Raw genomic sequence first — 19,403 nt, forward strand, 5'->3', positions numbered from 1 at the left:
ACCCCCCTTCCCCATCCACAGCTCTCACCCCTGTGCATCTAGTATAACCCCCCCCCCCCCCCCAACCACAGCTCTCTCCCCTCTGCAGCTTGAATACCACAGCTTGAATACCACAGATCACACCCCTCTGTAGCTAGAACACCTGCCATCAACAGTTCTCTCCCCTCTGCACCTAGAATACCCCCCATCGACAGCTCACCCCTCTGCACCTAAAATGCCCCCTATCCACAAGTCTCCCCTCTGCACCTAGAATACCCCCCCCCCCCCCCCATCCACAGCTCTCACCTCTCTGCATCTAGAATACACCCCATCCACAGCTATCACCCCTCTGCACCAAGAATACTCCCTATCCACAACTCTCTCCCCTCTGCACCTAGAATACCCCCCCCCCCTCAATCGACAGCTCACCTGTCTGCACCTAGAATACCCCCTATCCACAACTCTTCTCGCTGCACCTAGAATACCCCCCCCCCCATCCACAGCTCTCACCTCTCTGCATCTAGAATACACCCCATTAACAGCTCTCACCCCTCTGCACCAAGAATACTCCCTATCCACAACTCTCTCCCCTCTGCTCCACAACTCTCACCTCTCTGCATTTAGAATACACCCCATCCACATCTCACCCCTCTGCACCTAGAATACTCCCTATCCACAGCTCTCACCCCTCTGCATCCAGCAGCCTCCTTGCTTCCTATCCATAGCATTCCCTCCTGTGTCCAGCACTCCACATTCACTGCTCTAACCATTGGTGCTGCACGTTCCAAAACCCCTCTCAGGGACCCCCCCCCCCCGTTTTCCTTACAGAAGTTTACACGGCTCTTTAAACACACAGCAGCACACTCCCAGCATTGCCTTCCTTATGCTGCGGGGAAATTACAGAACAATGCCCTATGTCTGTGTCCCTCCCTGCAGGAGATAAAAACTGGCGGGAGGAAAAGAAACAGACACAGGGCATTGTTCTGTAATTGCCCAGCCATACCAATCACTCTGCTTTCCAGGCCCCCCTTTGTACCCTGGTTCCCTACAGGAGGACCAGTGGTACCCCCCCCTATCAGTGGCCCTGCAGTCAGTCTATCTATTTCTTGCAGTTCAATCCACCAACTATGTTTTTTTATTACCTTAGGTTTTTAAAGTGAACACAACTTAGTCTTACTCAGTAAGCTAATTAAGGCTAACTATTCATGCTTAGATTTCTCTTTTTGTGTATTGCCAAGTAAGTTATCTTACACCCCTAAGGCCCCTTTTACACCAGCAGACCGACCGGGTCCGCCTATCCGTTTTTCAGGTGGACCTGATTGGACCACCAAGAGTTCTCTATGGGGCTGCGGATGTGAATGAAAATGTATCTGCTGTCACCTCGCTGGCATCTGATCCAATCCGGTCTGCTAAAAACAGACGGATGGTGATACATTTGCCATCCATCCGGAGGATCAGATCGGATGACAATCGGATGGAAATGGACATGCAGTCAGTTTCTATCCGAATGCCCCATAGAAGCAGTGGGCTGTCGTCCACTTGCTCAGAAGGGATCAAAAGAGAAATCCCCCGCTGAGCAGGTGGATCGGCTTGGACGGATTCTGCTCCATGTAAAAGGGGCAACATTATCTTCTACTCTTAAATTGTGCACAAAACATAAAGTCCATACATTTTTTAACTGTTGCTGAAGTGCTGATAATTTGACAGGGAGACATTCATTTCTGACCTTAAATACAGCGGAAAGAACATATCCTATTCTAACCAAAATGCCCAAGTGCAACCAGCACTGCAGTCCAAACAGTACAAAAAAAACTTTCTGTGACTAGGCCCCACTTAGAAATACACTGTCAATGTTATGAAAAAATCAGCCACTGCAACCAGTGTGACAGAACTTCCTCTTTGAAAGTCCTCGAAAGTCCAGCTGGCTGTGACAAAGGCAGAAACGTAGGTAGTAGTGAGGCGCTGCTACTGAATGGTATTACGTGAGGATAAATTATGTAGGATAAACTTTTATGCAATGTTGTTAAATTAATACATAAACACTTCATGCACTAATTTATGTGATCAGATGGCTCCAATTCCTATGTTAAAGTGACTGTGTCTGTTCACTTTAAAAATATCCAAAGTAAATAAACATAGATGACAATCAAAGGAAATTATGTGGTGGTGACTGTACACTCAAAAAGTGCCAAAATGAATAACTACCAATAGTAGACAATGCCAAATAAGTGATAAAGTGCTAGTGCAGGACCATGCTGTTGGTCCTAAAATGTGCCAGGTCCAAATCTGTGCAATAATTAATATTAAAATTCCAGTTATGAAAATAAAAAAAATAAAAAAAAGGTGTCATGCACATACTGTATGTGTGTCTGGAATACACAATAAAAATTCTACTGTATATAGTGCAATTACAAAAAAAACTCTGGAAATAAATCGATGGTATATACACATATATCGTGCTCAGTGCCATATCAACAATCTTAAACAGTGAGGGATGATACCCCTAAAAAAAATGTGTGGTGCAATCACCGTTTATATATGCACGCAGGACCTACATGCTTGTTCACATTTGCGGGTAAGCACCGGGGAACGGGACACTTTAATTTTTTTTTTTTTATTATTTCATTTTTTATTACACTGTACCTTTATTTTATTTTTTTTAATGGATCAACTTTATTGCTATTACAAGGGATGAACAATAGGTTATCTCTATTGAGAGATCTAGGGTCTATTAGACCCCAGATCTCTCCTCTGCTCTGAATAAATCCTCATTGCTTCCAGTTTCTGACATCACACAGTGAGAGGAACAACATTAGATGAGGAAGCCGATGCTGCCGATCACATCCTTAACGGGCTTCTGATGCCTGTAAAAGTGATTCAGTGGCTGTATAGCTGTTTATCTAAAAGCAGTCACAGGCTTTTAGGTTGCAGTGGATCTCACTCTAATAAATCTGGCTCTTGATCCTCTGATAGCTGTCAACAATATCTTGATCTTAGCAATCTTGCCACTAGTTCATTCTAGCAGTGTCCAGCAGTAGTCGCTACCTTGCTTCTCTGCGGCACCCTTTATCAAGAAGACTCTTTACAGATGCTGCCTTTCAGACAGCCATCTTCTTGCCCAGTTCCCTCTGGCCAAAACCCTACAGCAGAGCAGTTAAAGCCCTCACCCTCCAGCACATCCCCAGGTTGAGGTAAGGTCCAAGTAGAGAGACACTCTAAACAGATATCATCGCTGGGCAGAAGCCCAGGAGAGAAAGTACATCATGGAAAGGTGGCTCAAATCCATATTGATGACTCAGTGATTGTCCTTCATACTCTAATTACTGGTACCTCCTTCAGAGTCACAGACAAAAGCAATCACCCCCTGAACTAAGGGAAGACCTGCAGAGCTAAGAAAATAGGAAACAATGCTCAGGCCAGATACAGCCTAGCAACAAATAAACTAAACTAAATGTCGGTCACAGCAGCATAGGGCACAGTCCCGTATGCTACTTGTATAAGTCATGGTAGGTATATACAAACTGGATGAATCCTGGAAATATCACAGCTCAGAAAATGTACATTCTTTTTTTGTTTTCAAAGCACATGGAAACAGACACCAGACACCATATGATGTTAGAAACCAGAGGCAGACTGTTATCCAAAGTGACTGAAATAACCTTTCTTAGAGTTATACCCCTTTAACGTTTTTTGATAAAGGTGATTGAAATGTCAGAGGAATAATTGTAGCTGCAAATGCTCTCTGGCAGTACCAGTTAACCTTTCTATCATATTCCTGTTAATACCCACTTCTAAGGCAATCACATGTTTTATTATCAACAGTAAAGTTCAATGATCAGACTAGAGTATGCCTGCACCATAGTGAGAACATTAGTGTTATTGTAACCATTACATTGTATCCCTTCATTTGAGTCCAGTAATATGAACACGTTTATAGTTCAATGTACTATGGTGTCTCAAGAAAATAATTTGGATGTAAAATATAAATCAAAATACAGGACAGGTCCTCACAATTGTTTCTATAATGATATTTTACTGGCCTGAATGCCAAATGATTGTAGCCCGAGGCTAATCATTTACCTCCCTCTGATCTGCCTACTCAGAGAATAGTATAAAAAAATGTCACCTGAACAATTTCTTTATGTATATGTAATACTGTCATCTGATTGAAATAAATTACAATGTAATTCAAATGTGCAGTTCTCCTGTGTACCCGACGCAGACTTTCTGGACTGCAAAGTATCACTTATGCCTCAGTTCTGTATGTTTAACCTTCCCAGTGGGGAATAGAGATAAGAAAGCCAAAATGCTATTTATGGATTTGCCAAGAGCAAGCAATCTAACAGGTTACCAGCAATTGAAGATTTTACTATTTCCTTTACACACCCGATTTAAGCCAGATCACCCTAAACCACGTTGCTATGTAACTCCACTACTGAAATTATTTGAAAACAGTGGATTCCAAAGTTGAAATTACATAAGAAGATGACTAGTGGTGCAATCCCAGAGCTGCTGTTTAAAAGAAGCAGCTGGGCAACTGGAGTCAGGTGCTTTGATTCCCATTGATCCTACTCTAGAAACAAGTGAAGGGTTGTTTAAGTGGTAGGGCCTTTAAGCATTAGGATCTGCAGGAAGTCTATACGGACCTGAATTTAAAAATGTGGCATTGTGGGTACAAAGATAAGCAGCATTGGGCAATGATCTTCGCCTCCACTCCACTCAACTCCAACTTAAGTCCCTACACTCAAATCTGCTCAGTAGGGCACTTAATTTAAGAATTTCTAGCCTATCATAAAAAAAGAAAGAAGTCACAGGCCTCTAGTCTAAGGTTTTATATATACACACACACACACACACACACACACACACAATCAGATATATTGGCTTGCCAAAGTTAAAGGAAACCTGTAATAAAAAAATGTTACTCTCCATCACTACTAACCTCTTTCTAGAGCTGCCTAATTGAATTTGGCTTCAATGCCATTTTGAATGCCTGCCACAAGCAAGTAGCAAGTGGAATCGGTGCAAAATAAGAATATATGATCTTCCTACCCATTCTACATCAGTAAAAACATTAAAGCCACTAGGTTAGCATGACAGCCAGGCAGTCAGCACTGTTTTAAAGCAAAAGTCAGTTGGGCAGCCCAGACCATTTTCTTCACAACAGGTTTGCTTTAAAGCTGAACTCCAATCAGATATTAAACTACCTAAATCAATTATTAACCTTTCAGTCTAAAATATCTTCCCAAAGAATTTACAGTATATTAAATGTATACAGTGCCTTGCGAAAGTATTCGGCCCCCTTGAACTTTTCGACCTTTTGCCACATTTCAGGCTTCAAACATAAAGATATAAAACTGTAATTTTTTGTGAAGAATCAACAACAAGTGGGACACAATCATGAAGTGGAACGAAATTTATTGGATATTTCAAACTTTTTTAACAAATAAAAAACTGAAAAATTGGGCGTGCAAAATGATTCAGCCCCCTTAAGTTAATACTTTGTAGCGCACATCGAGAGACTGAAATGTTTGCCCATTCCTCCTTGCAAAACAGCTCGAGCTCAGTGAGGTTGGATGGAGAGCGTTTGTGAACAGCAGTTTTCAGTTCTTTCCACAGATTCTCGATTGGATTCAGGTCTGGACTTTGACTTGGCCATTCTAACACCTGGATATGTTTATTTGTGAACCATTCCATTGTAGATTTTGCTTTATGTTTTGGATCATTGTCTGTTGGAAGACAAATCTCCGTCCCAGTCTCAGGTCTTTTGCAGACTCCATCAGGTTTTCTTCCAGAATGGTCCTGTATTTGGCTCCATCCATCTTCCCATCAATTTTAACCATCTTCCCTGTCCCCGCTGAAGAAAAGCAGGCCCAAACCATGATGCTGCCACCACCATGTTTGACAGTGGGGATAGTGTGTTCAGGGTGATGAGCTGTGTTGCTTTTTACGCCAAACATAACGTTTTGCATTGTTGCCAAAAAGTTTGATTTTGGTTTCATCTGACCAGAGCACCTTCTTCCACATGTTTGGTGTGTCTCCCAGGTGGATTGTGGTAAACTTTAAATGACACTTTTTATGGATATCTTTAAGAAATGGCTTTCTTCTTGCCACTCTTCCATAAAGGCCAGATTTGTGCAGTATACAACTGATTGTTGTCCTATGAACAGAGTCTCCCACCTCAGCTGTAGATCTCTGCAGTTCATCCAGAGTGATCATGGGCCTCTTGGCTGTATCTCTGATCAGTCTTCTCCTTGTATGAGCTGAAAGTTTAGAGGGAGGGCTAGGTCTTCGTAGATTTGCAGTGGTCTGATACACCTTCCATTTCAATATTATCACTTGCACAGTGCTCCTTGGGATGTTTAAAGCTTGGGAAATCTTTTTGTATCCAAATCCAGCTTTAAACTTCTCCACAACAGTATCTCGGACCTGCCTGGTGCGTTCCTTGTTCTTCCTGAAGCTCTCTGCGCTTTAAACGGACCTCCGAGACTATCACAGTGCAGGTGCATTTATACGGAGACTTGATTACACACAGGTGGATTCTATTTATCATCATTAGTCATTTAGGTCAACATTGGATCATTCAGAGATCCTCACTGAACTTCTGGAGAGAGTTTGCTACACTGAAAGTAAAGGGGCTGAATAATTTTGCACGCACAATTTTTCAGTTTTTTATTTGTTAACAAAGTTTGAAATATCCAATAAATTACGTTCCACTTCATGATTGTGTCCCACTTGTTGTTGATTCTTCACAAAAAAATTACAGTTTTAGATCTTTATGTTTGAAGCCTGAAATGTGGCAAAAGGTCTCAAAGTTCAAGGGGGCCGAATACTTTCGCAAGGCACTGTAACTATATCCAAAATGTAAATCAACCCCTCAACAGCTATACTATGATAGCCTCACATAATGTGTCAGTATGTGAAGAAAGTGAAAAACATGAATCTACCACAGGAAGGCCCCTTTCACATGGGTGTTCCGTTTGTCCATTTTTCATCCATCCATTGATGAATGAAAAACGAACATCAATGCATCTCTATGGAAAAATGGATGTAAATGGATGATCACCTATTTACTGTACATCCGTCTACATCCACATCTGTCAACATCCATTTTTTGGAACAGATCAAAGCCCTATTTTGCTTCTATTAAAAAAACAGAACTGCCGAAAAACCGATGTAAACGGACAAACCGTCCATTTTTGCATTCGTAGTGGATGTAAAAAAACAAAACTGATGAACAACTGATAAGAACCTGTTGAGAAACTGATAAGAAACTGATGTAAACTGACCCATTTTTTTCTTCGAAAAAATAAGACTGAACTGATGAAACAAAAGGAACACTCGTGTGAAATGACCTGTACAGCGCTCAACCCTAATATAAGCACAGTATAAAAAATAAAAAATGTTGCAATGTGTCAAATACAAAATAAAGTGCTAACAAATAAACCGTCTTCCGTCTTGTGCTCAGCAACAAGTGTTCATAGATGCAAATACAACAACACATTACTTGTGTAGTCAAAGATTAAAAATAATAAATTGTGAAAAAAATAAAATTCAAATAAGGTCTTTGGTTCCAGAAAAAACCTGGTGGATCTTCAATTAATGGTGATTTCAATTCCTTCATTCGTCATTTGGAATCTTACTAACCAGAAATATTAGCTTAACATTTAAATATTATGCTAACAAGGCTTGTGTCTGCTGCTGATTGAAACAATCCACCATGACTGCTGAGAAGCATAGGCTCATTTATGAGCAGCTAATAAACCAATACCTTGCCCCCCAAAAAGACACAGAAGCTGATTAAGTTGGAAATAGGGCAAGGCCACAGCTTTATTGAACTTTCCAAAAGTAACAACTTTCCAAATGTACCAAACAACAGTGCCAGTCACGGTTATACTGTGAGCACCCGACAATGCCAGTCACAGTTCTACCGTGAGCACCCATAAAACATAAACGTACATAGTCTAAGAGGCCTGTCCTTACCATCAGTGCTAGACAGACATTAGACTGACCCCAGAATTTAACTTGAGGGCATAGCCCATAAAGCAACACCAATTGCTGGCAAGGTCTAAACCGCCAATAAAGCTGTGACAAAACATCACAACGGGCGGGGGGGGGGCGGGGTGGTCAACTCTTGTAACAGCTGAATCTCCTCAGAGCAGTTGGATGTGCCCCAGTGCAGCCTTTTCCTAGAGTTCAGGCTCCTCCCAGTCACCTCAGGTCTTTGTAGCCAATCCCAAGGGAGCTACTTAACTTCTCTTTTAGGTTCACACCCACAGTGATGCCATGCTTCCAGCAGTCAAGGCTCCCTTTCCCTAAAGGAGGTTCAAGGGGCCTTCAATATAGCAACTGAAGCCTTGGCAATCGTCCACAGCTTGCTTCTCTCACAGCCCAAAAAAAAAACTCCACATAGATGGATGGATTGAACCATAGAAAGAGACTTAATGTGCAAGGCCCTGTGTGTAACACAGTCACAGCAATTTTTTTTAGACATAAACAAATGATACTCACATAAAATAAAAAGGCAGGCTCAGCTCTTTATATAATCCCAGAGACACCATAGACCCAAGGCGGCAATAGACAGGAACAAGCATACACCGCAGCCACCGCTGCTCCACTCCTGACTCTCATCATCAGCAAGGCTCACACTGAACTCATTCCAGTTTGGCTAGTAGAAAGTAATCTCCACCTCTACATGTTTCCTCCTGTGTGGACTTTGTCAAGGCTGGTAATTTGGGTTCTCTGTTCTGTGCCTTGACTCCAAGAACTACACCAGCTCTTTTGACAGTGAAAGCTACTGCAACCACCTAAAAGAACACGAGCATAGATACTGTACCTTTAACCACTTAAGCCCCGGAAGATTTTACCCCCATTCCGACCAGGGGGTATTTTGCGATTCGGCACTGCGTGACTTTAACGGACAATTGCGCGGTCGTGCGAAGCTGTACCTAAACAAATTTGGCGTCCTTTTTTTCCCACAAACAGAGCTTTCTTTTGGTGGTATTTGATCACCTGTGCGATTTTTTGATCACGCGCTATAAACAAAAAAAGAGCGTCAATTTTGCAAAAATAACAATATTTTTCACATTTTTTTATATGAAATTCCCCCAAAAAAATGTAAAAATCAAAATTTTTTAACATTTTCGGCCAATTTGTTTTATACTACCTATGTTTGGTAAAATAAAAAAAATCGCAAAAAGCGTATTTTGATTGGTTTGCGCAAAAGTTATCGCGTTTACTAACAAAGGGAAAGATTTTTGTCATTTTTTTTTTTTTTTTTTAAACGCGTAATGGCGGTGATCTGCGATTTTTTTTGCGGTACTGCGACATTGCGGCGGACAGATCGGACCCTTGACTGACATTTTTGACACTTTTGGGGTTACCAGTGACATTTCTACAGTAATCAGTGCTATACATATGCACTGTTACTGTAAAAATACACTGGTAGTGAAGGGGTTAACTTTTTTTGTGAGGGAGGGGCTGTGTGTGTCCCTAGGGGCGTGCTTTCTACTGTGATTGGCTGTGGCTTGAGCTGTAAGGACACTGATCAACGGATCTACATAGTAGATCCATGTGATCAGTGTCTTTACAGCGAGGAGAATGACAGGTGGCTTGTTTACACAAGCTGCCTGACATTCTCCCTCTCCCCCGCCGATCGCCGAGTGGCCGGCGGACATTGGGTCCGCTGGTCACATGCGCGGGGGGGCCCGTGACCACGCGGGAGCGGGAGCGCGCCTCTGGGGGCGCGCGCTCGCTCCCTAGACCCTCACAAGCAAGCGACGTAGCCCTACGTTAGTTTGCCTGTGAGGGGCTGACCGCCGACGTAGATAGTCGTGCGGCGGTCGGCAAGTGGTTAACTTGGCTGTGAATTAGTACCAGGAAATAGACACAAGACTGCTTAGTGACTCAATGTTTCAGTACAGGTTAGAATAAATGGTTGTGTGAGCATGAACAAACACACAGAAGATTCAAACACAGTCCGCTAGACAGTATAATCACTATGGCAAAGTAACTTAGAATAGAGTTCTGTCCATAGCAGGGTTCCACCCCACAGTGGGTCCCAAGATAGGAACCCCAGCCACTCAGTAGAGTGCCAAGTGCCAGGCCTACCCCGCCTGCAGTACCTCAGTCACCAGCCACCACTGTTCCCGAGCTGGCTACTTCTCCTTCTAAACTCTCATGACTCCAATAATTGTATTTTTACATACAATTAGTATAACCTGTCTTGTTATCAGCTCAAGTAATATGGCATGGTTATGACAGAAGGATATAGCAAAGTGAACAGAGTTGATGACTTAGAGGTGTGTTCCTGCTCTGTCTCTGGGTGTTCTGTACAGTGTACTTATCCCAAAAACAAAAATGATATATATTTAAGGTTACCATTTTTTAGTTGTGGTGGCTGCATTCATTTTCTTTTGTTAGGCTTTTTTTCCTTTATTTCTTCAGGTTGATCCAGCCATAACACACTTCCTGTATTAGGATGTCTACTTTATCTATGGAGGAGCAATGGAGCGATACTTGCACAGCACCATTGTCAACCTTTGTGGAGGAGGATGTGTTAGAAGCACAAGCAAATATTAATGTACTTGATTAAAAAATTTAACAAGAACTCCAGCTAACACTTTTTAAGCAGTTACAGCAATGTTTTTTTTTTTTTGTTCTTTTTTGAAATAAGTGTTTTATATAAATTAATAAAACCTGACAATTGTAAGCACCAGTGCCATCTTAAGAGCATTAAAGGGCCCGGGGCAATGCAATGCACTGGGGCCCTGCCTACACAAGGACCAATGAGAATAAAAATGCAAATTATCGATAAGGCGATATTTATTGGTACAGCAGTGCCAGGCTAATGACAGCTTCCAAGTTGGGCGACTGGGTCCGGAGAACACACACATGGACGAGAGTCAGACTGAGCTGTCCTGTGTGTGTCTGTTCCCGTGAAAGCGGACAGGCTTTCCTGCAGTTGTGGGCTCCCCTTCCATGGCCCAAGTGGCCTGACAGCAGCGCAGGGCCGACTGGCGCTTGCCACCTGCTAAGTTTGGTGGCAGGATGCACAGGGGGATCCAGACTAATGCTTGGCTGGGGCTGGGGCTGGGGCTGGGACACTGAGCAGGTGGGGCCCCCTGGGCAAGTGGGGCAAGTGGGGCAAGTGGGGCCCCCGAGCAACTGCCCAGCAAGCCCTTCTTCGGTAAGATGTCCCCGGTAAGCACTAACGATGAGCTGAACACTCCTGGGTTTGGTTCAAGCAGGGTTGTGATAACACGAACAAACTTTGGGTGCCAAATTGAATCCCACTGAAGTCTACAGGAGCCTCATGTAAAAAAAACAAAAACAAAAAATAATAGGCAAGGGATTGCCAAACAAATGACATAGGTTGGCGGGGGTTGCCCAGTTCCCCAGGCACTGACCTAGGTAATATGTATCAAAGCAAAAAAATTAAAAGTTATTTGGCAGGGAGTTGTGCTTTTTTTAATTCTTAAAGTGAAACATTAAGAATGCAAAACTCCATAACTTGTCTGGGAGATGCCCTGACCCTGCCTGTGAAGTGACACCTCTGTGCAATGTATACAACCTACTACAGCAACACTGGCATTTACATGTTACATAGGCACATAGTCTGGTTGGAAAAATACACAAGTCCATCTAGTTCAACCAATAAAAGGGAAAAAACTAATTATACAACCCTATATACACAATCCTGTACCCACAGTAGGTCCAGAGGAAGGCATAAGGGGAAAAAATTCCTTCCTGATCCCCCAAGAGGCAATCTGATATTCCCTGGATCAACTTTACCTATAAATGTTAGTATCCAGTTATATTATGTACATTTAGGAAAGAATCCAGTCATTTTTTAAATCAATCCACTGAGCTGGACAGAACCAGCTGTTGAGGGAGTCTATTCCACTTTTTCACAGCTCTTACTGTGAAGAAACCTTTCCGTATTTGGAGATTAAATCTTTTTTTCCTCCAGACATCAAGATTGCCCCCTTGTCCCCTGTGCTGACCTTAAAGTGAATAACTCAACACCAAGTTTACTATGTGGACCACTTATTTTATTACATGTTGATCATATTCCCTCTTGATCTCCACTTCACAATAGAGAATAAATTCAGTTCCTCTAATCTTTCCTCATAGCTGAGCTCATCCATACCTCTTATCAGTTTGATTCCAATTATTGGCAAAAATGCAGCTCCCGGTTGCTTTGTTCTGTATGTTAACAAAGAGGCTGGGCATTTCATTAATCTATACTAGACCCTTACCCTAGATAACTTTCAGCTCATCCCTAGTAAGCACCTCACTGTTAAATGGTTTGTCTTAACCCTCTAACTAGCCGGATAAAAAGGTGTAAAAAAAGGAAAAAAAACTGACGTAGCCACCAGATTTTATTGGCAATCCGCAATATATACATTTTTGTTTTTGGGTTTAGATACCCTTTAACTCTAACAGATAGAGTGGTGTCCCCCCGGCGGTGCTATCTGACAGAGGTGAATTAATCATGAAAGTGGCTGGATTGATTTACAAATTCTGTGGTAGATAAGATATTTCAGTAGGAGGTGGGACTTTAAATGGCTGGAGTTCTGCTTTAACCACTTGACCCCTGGAAGATTTACACCCTTCATGACCAGGCCTGTTTTTTCCTATACCGCACTGCATTACTTTACCATACAACTGCACAGTCATTAAACACTGTACATAAATGAATGAGTTTATGGGCTCTTTCACACGGGCGTTCCTTTTTTTTTGCCCGATCAGGTCCTTTTTTTTTTTTTTGTAACGGACACGGATGACACTTGTGTCATCCGGTCCGTATGTCCGTTTTTCATCCCATCCGTTTGTGGATGAAAAACTGACATAATGCATGTCTATGTAAATACGGATGTCTGCGGATGACACCACTGACATCCGTTTTTGCTTCAGTTCCGTTTTTTGAAAGGAAGAAAAAATAGGGTTCTCCTCCGTTCAAAAAAACTGAACTGAACTGAACTGAACTGACAAAAAACGGATGTCAGAGGATGATCATCCCATGACATCCGTATTTACATAGAGATACATTATGTCCGTTTTTCATCCGCAAACGGATGGGATGAAAAACGGACATACGGAAAGCCCGTGTGAAAGAGCCCTAAGGCTTCTTTCACACGGTCCGCCTCCGCAGGCGGATCCGTGTTGCTCAGCAGGGATCGATCCGCTATCCCCGCTGAGCCGGGCGGATGACAGCTCCGTCTCCGCTTGCAGAGCGGAGAGGGAGGTGTCTCAGCACCCGCTGCCCTCTATGGGGGATCGGAGGAGAGCGGACCGCTTGTCCGCTCTCATCAGATCCGCTCCGCTCCGATTACTGAACGGATGGAAAAATAGGGTTTCCATCCGTCCAGATTTCAGCACAGGATCGGATGCGGATGGCAGCGGGTGTCAGCGGAGGTGACCTCCGCTGACACCCGCTGCCCCATAGAGCTGCATGGAGGATCCGATCAGATCCGCCTAAAAAACTGACAGGCGGATCTGATCGGACCGCCCGTGTGAAAGAGCCCTTAGTCATTTTGTTTCCTACAAATGAAGCTCTCTTTTGGTGGTATTTGATCACCACTGGGTTTTTTATTTTTTGCGCTATAAACAAAAAAAGGCCAACAATTTTGGAAACAAATACAATATTTTTTACTTTCTACTATAAAACATATCCAATAAAACAAAAATCTAAAAAATCAAATTTCTTCATAAATTTAGGCCAATATGTATTCTGCTACATTTTTTTGGTAACAAAAATTCCATTGGTTTTCGCAAAAGGTATAGTGTCTACAAACTATGGTATATACAGTATATCACAAAAGTGAGTACACCCCTCACATTTTTGTAAATATTTTATTATATCTTTTCATGTGACAACACTGAAGAAATGACACTTTGCTACAATGTAAAGTAGAGAGTGTACAGCTTGTATAACAGTGTAAATTTGCTGTCTCCTCAAAATAGCTCAGCCATTAATGTCTAAACCGCTGGCAACAAAAGTGAGTACACCCCTAACTGAAAATGTCCAAATTGGGCGCAATTAGCCATTTTCCCTCCCCGTTGTCATGTGACTAGTTAGTGTTACAAAGTCTCAGGTGTGAATGGGGAGCAGGTGTGTTAAATTTGGGGTTATCACTTTTACTCTCTCATACTGGTCCCTGGAATTTCAATATGGCACCTCATGGTAAAGAACTCTCTGAGGATCTGAAAAAAAAGAATTGTTACTCTACATGAAAATGGCATAGGCTATAAGAAGATTGCGAAGACCCTAAAACTGAGCTGCAGCGCGGTGGCCAAGACCATACAGAGGTTTAACGGGACAGGTTCCACTCAGAACAGGCCTCGCCATGGTTGACCAAAGAAGTTGAGTGCACGTGCTCAGTGTCATATCCAGAGGTTGTCTTTGGGAAATAGACATATGAGTACTGCCAGCATTGCTGCAGAAGTTGAAGAGGTGGGGAGTCAGCCTGTCAGTGCTCAGACCATACACCGCACACTGCATCAAATTGATATGCATGGCTGTCATCCCAGAAGGAAGCCTCTTATAAAGATAATGAACAAGAAAGACTGCAAACAGTTTGCTGAAGACAAGTAGACTAAGGACATGGATTACTGGAACCATGTCCTGTGGTCTGATGAGACCAAATTAACCTTTTTGGTTCAGATGGTGTCAAGTGTGTGTGTGGGGGCAACCAGGCACAAGGAGTACAAAGACAAGTGTGTCTTGCCTACAGTCAAGCATGGTGGTGGGAGTGTCATGGTCTGGGGCTGCATGAGTGCTGCCGACACTGGGGAGCTACAGTTCATTGAGGGAACCATGAATGCCAACATGTACTGTGACATACTGAAGCAGAGCATGATCCACTCCCTTTGGAGACTGGGCTGGTCGCAGGGCAATATTCCAACATGATAACGACCCCAAACACACGTAGATGACCACTGCCTTGCTAAAGAAGCTGAGGGTAAAGGTGATGGACTGGCCAAGCATGTCTCCAGACCTAAATCCTATTGAGCATCTGTGGGGCATCCTCAAACTGAAGATGGAGGAGTACAAGGTCTCTAACATCCACCAGCTCCGTGATGTCATCATGGAGGAGTGGAAGAGGACTCCGGTGGCAACCTGTGAAGCTCTGGTGAACTCTGTGCCCAATAGGTTTAAGACTTGAAAATAATAGTGGCCACACAAAATATGGACACTTTGGGCCCCATTTTGACATTTTAATTTAGAGGGGTATTCGCTTTTGGTGCCATCGGTTTAGACATTAATGGCTGTGTGTTGAGTTATTTTGAGGGGGCAGCAAATGTACACTGTTATACAAGCTGTATACTCACTACTTTACATTGTAGCAAAGTGTCATTTCTTCAGTGTTGTCACATGAAAAGATATAATAAAATATTTGCAAAAATGTTAGGGGTGTACTTACCATACTGTATATTGTTTTTTGTTTTTTTTTTTATACTAGTAATGGCAGCGATCAGCAACTTATTGCAGGACAGCAATATTGCAGTGGACAAATCTGGCACTCATTGAAACTTTTGACACTTTGTGGGAACCAATAACACCAATACAGTGATCAGTGCTAAAAATATACACTGTCACTGTACTAACGACACTGGCCGGGAAGGGGTTAAACGTCTATGGTGATCAAATGGTTAAATGTGTGCCTAACCAGTATTTTTGTGTGTACTATGTGCTGCGTTCACTAAAGGATGTGCTAGATTTTATTCCCTGCTTTGCAGGGAAACAAAATCCAGCACATCCCCGCTGAAAGGACACAGCTTTGCCTTGTTTACATAGGCATAACTCTGTCCAGTCTGTCTCCTCACTGATCAGCGGGTGCTGGTGGCCATCTATCGAGCGGCACCCGCTGATCGGTTTCTGCTGTGACTAATCACAGCAGAAGCGGTGCGCTGCAGTTGCATGCCCACGCCCCCTACCCAGAAAAGCAGAACCACGTATATATATGTTATTCTGCGCAGAGCGGCCGTCCCGTAGCAGTAAATGGGCTGGGTTAAATATATTCATTTTTTTGTAATTTTTTAATGAGCACAGTACAATAGTTCAATTGCAATAACCTTAGCAAAAACATAGCTTTGATGCTTTGTGTCCGTTTCTATTTTTTACATGAGTTCCCAGTAAAACAGCTGTATATTTGTCATTGCCAGGACCGTAATGGTATTACAAAAAAAGGCAGACAATTTCTGCTATAAAACATATCCAATAAAAAAAAAAAAATCTAATTTCTTCATCAATTTAGACCAATATGTATTCTGCTATATATTTTTGGTAACAAAAATCCCAATAAGCATATATTCATTGATTTGTGCAAAAGTTATAGCATCTACAAACTATGGTATATATACTGTTTTTTTTATTTGTTTTATGCTAGTAATGGCAGTGACTTATAGTGAGACTGCCATATTGAAGCAGACAATCTGACACTAACTGACGGTTTGTGGGAACCAATGACACCAATACAGCGATCGGTGCTAAAAATATGCACTGTCACTATACTAATGACACTGGCCAGGAAGGGGTTAAACTTCTAGAGTGAAAGGGTTAAAAGAGATGTATGGGTTTATTGAGGGTTTTTTTTTTCCTACTTACCGGTCTGATGCTGCATCTGTCCCCTGGCTCCTCTAGACTGAGAACCGAGCGGTCGAACACCACCAAACACTGTCAGTCACAGCTCTCTGCTCTGCCCCCTCCTCGCTCACTGGAGTGCTGGGCTGTGAAGGGGGCTGCTGAGAGGCTGAGCCGGGTGTTTATCCAGGGATCTAGGCAGATCCTATTCATCATGACGCGGAGCCTGGACCGACTCTGTGACGTCAGCAGAGAGTGGATTTCAGCTTGCTCTCTACTGAAAACAGGTCACAGGAGTGCAAAACAAACTGCAGTCCTGTAATCCATAGGAGATGTACAGCCAAATTAGCTTTGACTTCTCCTTTAAATGTGTGCCTAACCAGTGTTTTTGTGTGCACTATGTGCTGCTTTCACTAAGGGATGTTCTGGATTTTCCCTTGCTTTGCACGGAAACAGAACCCAGTACATCCCTGCAGACATGACAGAGCTTTGCCTTGTTTACATAGGCATAACTCCGTCCAGTCTGTCTCCTCACTGTTCAGCGGGTGCTGGCGGCCATCCATTGGCCGGCACCCGCTAAATGTTTTTTTGCTGTAATTAGTTGGATCCCGCAACTGTGGTAATGATGATGTGGTGCCTGGACCGACCCTGTGACCTTAGCAGAGAGCGGACTTCAGCCTGCTCTCTGCTGAAAACAGGTCACAGGAGGGCAAAAGGAACTGCACTTCTGTGATCCATAGGAGAAGTACAGCCAAATGAACTTTGGCTGTACTTCTCCTTTAAATGTGTGCCTAACCAGTGTTTTTGTGTGTAATATGTGCTTCTTTCACTAAAGGATGTGCTGGATGTTATTCCCTGCTTTGCAGGGAAAAAAAATCCAGCACATCCCTGCAGACATGACAGAGCTCTGCCTTGTTTACATAGGCATAACTCCGTCCAGTCTGTCTTCTCACTGATCAGCGGGTGCTGGTGGTCATCACCCGCAGATTGTTTTCTGCTGTGACTAATCACAGCAGAAGCGGTGCACGAGCGGCGCATGCCTGCACCCCCTACCCAGAAAAGCAGAATCGCAAATGTATATGGGATTCTGCGCAGAGCACCGTCCTGTAGCATTAAACTACAATGGGCTGGTTGCCAAGTGGTTAAATATATACATTTTTTTATAATTTTTTAATGAGCACAGTATAATATTTCAATTAATGAATTGCATTAACCTCAGCAAAAACATACCTTTGATGATTTGCCTCCGTTTCTATTTTTAACATGAGTTCCCAGTAAAACAGCTGTATATTTGTCATTGCCAGGACTGTAATGTTATTTTAAATCCTTCCTCAATTTGCTAGCTGGTGGTGTTGCGTCTAATTATCCTCACTTTGGTCTTTGTCTCTTAGATTCTTTTTGGTGCCACGAAACCAGCATGCTTGCAGGTGCAGTGCAGTAAATGTGAGACTAAAAACAGCCTACGAGGCAAAGACGTTGACTATGAGCTTTGAAGATTTTACAAAAAAACACATTAAAAATTCCCTTTCTCTCATATTATGATATGATGAACTCATGGCTGCCAGAAATATGTTACCTTTGTGAAGGTTCAGGTTTCTTGCGATAGGGAAAAAAGGAGTGGGAGCTTTATTGTGCTGCTGTGTGACAGGGAGCCAGTGTGACGAGGCTACTGCACATCTCTGTAGTGTTTATGTCTGAACACAAAATGGAAGCACAAGGAAGATTTCTCACCTCAGTTGCTTTGATAAAAAACCAAAAGTCACGCACATTAATGTACTCTTTATGGGTTTTGATCTAGCATGCTGGAGCAAGTGAATGCCAAGAATATATTTACTAAGTGTACTGTAAACAGACCATGCTATGAGAAATAGAAGCTCTGTATTTTTAGACAGTCTAATTCAATGCAGCCTTACATTTACAGCCTGTCTACAAACCTTGATGTCTCTCCAGGTGATAGAAAATATACTGCTAAAGTCTATTTTCCAATGCTCCCTCGTTCCTGTCTAATGCCTCGTACACACGCATCGATTATTGGCCGGGAATTTTCGGCCATAGTCCAATCGGCCGATTTTCGGCTTGTTAGTATGATGCTTTCGACAACCGACTCTGACTTTTCGGCTGAAAAAAATCTGGTGTGGAGGCTATAAAATTTTAGTTGGCCGTCAACACAACGGCCAATTTTCTGTCAGTCAGTACAGATTTCGGCAGACAAAAACTGGGCATGCTCAGAGAAGAAAAAACACACGGAAAGTAAACCAGCACATGACATCACTTCTGAAGTTGATTTTTGTTGGCCGAGAAAATTCGTGTGCAGTCTAGGCACATTCCAACCAACAAAACACAACTCTGGACAAAAGACGGCCGATCGGTTGGCCGATAATCGTTGCGTGTGTACGAGGCATAAGAGACCATAAAAGTCGTTTTACTTATCTGATCCTCTGCTCTCCCAGTAGATGGTACTCCCCTACAAATCAGCAGTGGACTGTCCCTATGGTGTTCTCACTAACTATGGTCCCTGCACCATTTTGACAATAAATTTAAATTTCCTTTTAGTCATAGTCTTTCGGCCAGTGGCGCCCGGTCCATTAGGTTCGCAGGGGCACCACCCCCTCATGCATGCATCCAGCCCCCTAATCTACATGCAGGGTGCCAGATTCATGGATTCCAATAGGGGATTTTTTTTTACTTTTTTTTTAAATATATTTTATTGAGAAAGGGCATATAACACAATAACACAACCAGTACATACAACAAGTGTTGGTATTTTCACAAAAGATAGCTTGTCTAATGCCGATAAATAACAAACTCTAGAGAGGAAGGGGTATGGGCATATTCA

General features: G+C 42.7%; 1 protein-coding gene across 1 annotated transcript in view; it reads left to right on the plus strand.

Annotated features, from left to right (window-relative positions):
- The window catches only part of LOC309549625 (phospholipid scramblase family member 5-like), a 105,519-nt gene that overhangs the window by 60,012 nt on the left and 26,104 nt on the right, over positions 1–19,403 (plus strand). The gene's annotated exons all lie outside the window — the stretch shown is intronic.

The sequence above is a fragment of the Pelophylax lessonae genome (genome assembly GCF_965119305.1).
Source record: "Pelophylax lessonae genome assembly, chromosome: 3".
In the NCBI taxonomy this organism is placed as follows: domain Eukaryota; kingdom Metazoa; phylum Chordata; class Amphibia; order Anura; family Ranidae; genus Pelophylax; species Pelophylax lessonae.